General features: G+C 33.8%; 1 non-coding gene across 1 annotated transcript; it reads left to right on the top strand.

Annotated features, from left to right (window-relative positions):
• Window positions 1–834: 834 nt before the first annotated feature.
• Trnap-ugg (transfer RNA proline (anticodon UGG)) lies at window positions 835–906 on the top strand. Its single transcript has one exon. It is a non-coding gene; the product is annotated as a tRNA-Pro (tRNA).
• Window positions 907–5,773: the final 4,867 nt, after the last annotated feature.

The raw sequence follows: 5,773 nt of genomic DNA, 5'->3' as shown, positions 1-5,773 counted from the left end.
AGTTTACAATTACTGTATAAAGGGTTACTTTCACCCCGCTTTATTTTCGCCCTTTTACACTTGCAAATATTTATGTCCCGTCTTAAATCCGTCCAGTCACAGTTCTGTTTAAGAAATTGTATACTATATTCTTTGAATTCACCCCGTTTTAAATTCGCCCACCTGAGGGTAGGGCGAAACGGACGATAATAAAACGGGGGCGAAAAGTTCCCTGTATACAGTAATATTTACGTACATTTTGCCTTAACATATACAAGGTTTGTTAGAAAAGTTCGCGTATTAATTCTATTGTGGGCGCGCTATTGCGATGAAACCGGTTAAACTCTCCCGATAAAAACTTTACCTGTTTTCCAATAAATATACAAAAATGTTGTGTTTTCCGGTGATCCTTCAAAATATACAGCATATATCAATTGACGATTTAAAATTATTAACAGATTAAGTAGAGTAGAAATATGCCTTTCAAGCTTTAAAAATGTTCTTGAACCCCCCCCCCCCCCAAACGAGAAATCCAATAAATTAATATTTGATCACGAGTACTTGCATTAATTTAATTCCTTTTCTTCTTAATCATTGTTGGAAATCAATTAGAAGGGACAAAGTCTAACATGTAAATTATTTAATGGTTTTCCTGATTGTTAATTTGCTTGAAAATATAGATACATGTATAACGGGATTTATTAAATGGAGTAATATGTATTTTTCTTCATTTCGGGCGTTTCTACTGTGAAAGTAAAATGTCAGTCATGCAGTAAAAATACCAGCTTACACCTTCCCCAAATAAGTTAACAAATAAACTTATCTTCAGATAATATACTGATTGCACATTTAAGCGGCTCGTTGGTCTAGGGGTATGATTCTCGCTTTGGGTGCGAGAGGTCCCGGGTTCAAATCCCGGACGAGCCCGCAATTTTTAACTTTTTTCCCCTCAGTTCATAATGGATTCACTTTACGGAGGCTCTAAACACTAACAGAAAGTGTTTTTTGGACTTATCATATTCAGGATATTCAATGTTTTGTAGTTGAATATGGAATTTATTTCACGTACTGCAATGTTTTTAAAAGATAGCAATTTAAGTGTACCTTCAATGGAAATTATACAAAATGAAAGGTATATACAAACACCCAATACCGGATAAGAACGATTTAAAAAAAAGATAGGTGTGAAGTCGGAAAAATGATACATTATGTATAGAAGGCTGGATCTTTGGTCGATATTCTCAATAAACTCAGGACGAGGGACCTAGTGCGTAGTTATCACAGTTTTACAGATAAACGTAAATTATGGAAAAGAATTCATCATTCGCATCTTTTACCAATGTGACTTTTTTGGCTCCACTTGCAGGGAGTGTGCGTTTAGTTTCTGTCATCGCGGGGATCATATTTGGCATTTCGGCTTTACTAAATGTCGCAGCTTGTTTCATTTTGGCGAAAGACAAAACCCTTCGGAAACGAAGTCAGTATTTGGTCTTTCTTATCATTTCAGTCGGTGAGATTTGTTTTGATATTCTCTCTTTGTTTACCTTGTTTTACGCGAATTGCGGTAAATATACATGTAGAGCGGTAATATACTTTTTTACCATCTGTAGACATAACGTATATATCCATCTTCTGTACGTATGTGTTGAGCGCTATTGTGCTTTAAAAATTTCATTACGTCGTGCGTTTTTGATAATGAGTACAGAAAAAACAAGACTGCTTTTTCTTGGATGTTCTCTGTGCCTGTCCACTTCAGTATTTCTGCCCGTGATTCTTCTACACGCAAGAACAGACTCTAAGATTTGTCTACCGAGACAACTATTTAGGGATCAAGTATATTTGATCTTCAGTGTCACGAGAACAACTTTTTCAATTGAAATTATTCTAATGTCAATACTCTATGTTTCTATTGCTAAGAAAATAAACTCACTAATAGCCCCTGAATTAACAAATGCTGACCCCAATGCAGTATGTGGAAAAGTTAATGGAGGGAAACGACAAGGAAGTAAAAGTAAGGCACCAAAAAGCGGAAATCCAGGTCAATCAAGCGCTTGTACACAACAGTTAACAGGATCTTCAAACACGAAAACAACTCGAACAAGTGTTGTTTTTATCGAAGTAAAACCTTTACATTCAACGTCGGAGGAACAAGTTACTAACCCTCCACGTCAAAAAATGGAACAAATTCATGAGAGCCAATCACTGAAGGATCAAAGTACGCCATATCCAAACCAGACATCTTCAAGAAATCTACTGGATTCAAATATCACCGTTCCATTTAACCGACAAGACGGTATCGTTCAATCGGGAAATACAGAAGACACGGCAAAAGGAGCTGAATTGGTTCATTCTAAGAACGCCAGAGCTAAAGAGACCAAACCAGCAATTTCCATGGCCGGAAGGGCGTGGAAGCTCAAGGCGTTCAAGGTTCTGCGGTCTTTCCTCATGGCTACAGTAATTCCTGCAATACCAATGGTAGTAGCACAGGTTTTCTCGTTTTTCAAGCCCTGGATATATACAGACTTCTATATAAATATTGGATTGACATTGTGTAATGTTGTACATGCCTTTGTTCAACCGTTTTTAATAATTCTTAATGCAAAGTCATCTTAAGATTCAAAAGATTAATGTCGTGAACGTAGATTTGTCTTAAATTTCTATTTTGTTGAGGATTTTTTGTGTCTCAAAGATTTTATCAATAAGGTCAAAAATATTTTTAAATGTTAGGTCATCTGTGAATTTTTTTTTAGAATACATGTATGATTGTCTAACATCTTCTTCCTGATTGTGGCTAATCTAACGAAGATTTTCGCCAGTTAAACAATATTCTACAGATTATGGTTTATTTCCATGCATATTCTGTAGAAAAAAAAGTAACAAGAGGCCCGGGAGCCATATCGCTCATCTGAGCACTTTGGCTGGGGATTGTATTGTAAAGTTATTTATGCGCCCGGATTCATAGGCCCTTGGTTTCAGGATGGTGTATTTTGTGTATTATGTATTTTTCTAGGTGTGTCTGAATACCCTCATTAAAAAAAAATCGCTGAAATAAGCCGTTTTGAAAAATGTCATATTTACTGTACATGAAAAGGGGAAAGGAGCGCCACTCTCCATCTTGAAATAAGGGTTACCTCGATTCACATTTGATTTTCATCTATCTCGGTTCACACTTAATTTTCATCTATATCTACACTTTTCCTACCTTCTTAACACATAATACACAAAATACTCCATCAGGAAACTAAGCGCCTATGCCCAGATCAATAGATCAGGGCGTACATGTATATTGTTTTTGTCCTGTCTGTCTGTTTGTCTGTTGTCAACTTTAACCTTCGTCATAAATTTTGAACCGTGAGATATAGAGACTTAGTAATTGGCATACATACATCACTAATTATTAAGTCCTTTCAAATAAAATCAAGGTCAATGACCTTGTGATCTTGACTGTGACCCCTTGACTGTGACCTACAGTATTCGAATTTTCGCCATAACGTTTGAACCATAAGAGATAGAGACTTCATATCTGAAATGCATACTCCATTAAATAAGTTCTTTTAAATGTCACCAAAGTCAATGACATTGTGACCTTTACTGGGATCTGTATGCTAAAAAAAAGCTTTTCCGAATTTTGTTGTCGCAGGGCGCATAGTGTTTCACAAACACATTTTGTTTTATATTTAAGTCCTTTTTGGGGGAAAGGCTTTGAACAATCTTCGATCTGCACTAACTGAGGCTGCTTTTAATGTGACACAAAAAATATTAACAGATTTTTTTTTATTCCTTTGCATGTTTGCATGCATTTTCTTCTAATGTGAATTTAAGTCACGTGTTCCCAGCATACCCTCGTTATAGCTGTTGATAGATAGATACTAGTAAATAACCAGAATTTTTTATTCAAACTTTGTTGTGAGGGCCATTAATGCTGAGACGTTTTCTCACCTGTACCAGGTATTTTTCACACAGAATGGATTTTCGATAAAAATAGGGAAGAATATAATATAATGCAAAAAAGGAAAAAAAGTTGCAGGGAAATAAGAAAGAGATAGACTAGGAGTGCAAGGAGAGAAGAAAAAAGGGTTGTAAAAGATCTAGAACAGGAATGGTTACGCTGAATATTAATAAAAATCTACTCGATTTTTTTCATATACTCATGTACAGCTTTAACAACGTTGATATTATTTTGTTGACACAAGTTTGGACCCCCAAATAGGATTTTATCAAGGTCTATTTCTGTGTAATTCTCCTTTGTTATTTCTGTTCTTATTCCAGTATAATGTTTACAATACAGGAATAATGCTCAGATTAAAATTGAGGGCTTTACATCGTATTTCATTCTGGTTGAAATTGAGTTCCCTTTTTTCATCACAATAAGAATAATAACTTGGGGGAGATTCACCTTTTAGCTCTCTACAGAATGGAAGATGATCCTGCATTTTGGCTGTGGTTTCGATATTTTTTCGATATTTCAAGGTTGGCTTCTTAATTTTTAATGCAGCCTGCAAACACCCATATGAAAAAGTAGAGATATTTTGTGCCGTGAATTGTTTTATGCTGGTCCAAAATTATATGTTATAAACGGCCTTGAAATTTATATTTTACAAATGTAGAAAATCTATTGTGAAAATCCAGGGAAAATACATACCCAATTAAGCTTAAAAATCACTACATTATTTTAGTAATATATAAAACTTAACATCACAGACCCACACTTTTGATTTTATTCTCTGAATAATATATAGGGTACTTTTAACCATTTCTCCTAATTTTAGCGAAATGTCATTAGCTTTATTTTTAATGCCAGAAAAATGATATTTTTGAGTAGAGAAAATTCAAATAATTGATCGTGCGAAGTAATTTGAAACTTTTTGGTGTTACGAATGTTTCACAAACACATCTTGTTTTCCAAAAACATTTTGTCACCTCCAACACTTTCACGCCTGCACACTCGATACGTTTTTTTTTTTTTAAATGTTTTTGTTTTTTTTTTTTTGTTGTTGTTGAATGACTTGCTGATTGATAAATTTGTAAAGTTACTGTTAATATATATGTACATAATATACATGTATAGCTATAAAATTTTTCGGCATTTGAATGGGCTAAGTTTCCATTTTGTACACGAATTTACAATGTAAATGACAGGAAAACGAATTGAAAAAAATATATCTGCTGTTTAAAATTAAAAGGAATCTATAAACACGTATATGGAAAGCCGTAGGGTACTCCCACATTATAATTATATTTTCCTATATAATTATACCCAAAAAAAATGTCACCCAAACTTGCTTTTTACAACATTATTATTATTTTCCTGCAACAATTATAATCTCGACTGTTAAATGTGTACACATTATTATTATTGTGTCCTACAATTATAATGATTCACTTCACAATAATAATCTTGCCAGTCAATGTGGGCACATTATTATAATTTTTCGCCTCATGATTATAATCTTGTCAGTCGATGTTTAAATTTGTACACATTATTCCATACACATCCGGTTTTAATATTTTTTTTTCTAAAGAAAAATGATATATCTCAACAGACTCGTTTTCTCATAACCCAATCTGACACCTTACACTAATAGGAAGGCTGTGTAGAGAAAAGATTAACATCTTTATCAAGAAATTCAAAACCTAAAACAAAAACGCATGTATTTGATTATTATACATTGTGCTCTAGAGATATCAAACACTGTTCAGATAAATTTTTGTTTTCCTGTCACACCATACCTTAAAAGCTTACTTTCCTCTTTTAATACAAAAAAAGGAATTATTTTTTTCATAAAGTAAGATT

The sequence above is a fragment of the Saccostrea cucullata genome, unplaced genomic scaffold, assembly GCF_032062105.1.
Source record: "Saccostrea cucullata isolate Sc308-1 unplaced genomic scaffold, CSIRO_AGI_Scuc_v1 ctg21377, whole genome shotgun sequence".
NCBI lineage: Eukaryota > Metazoa > Mollusca > Bivalvia > Ostreida > Ostreidae > Saccostrea > Saccostrea cuccullata.
The sequence above is the reverse complement of the archived record's forward strand: the minus strand, read 5'-3'. Positions and strand labels throughout refer to the sequence as shown.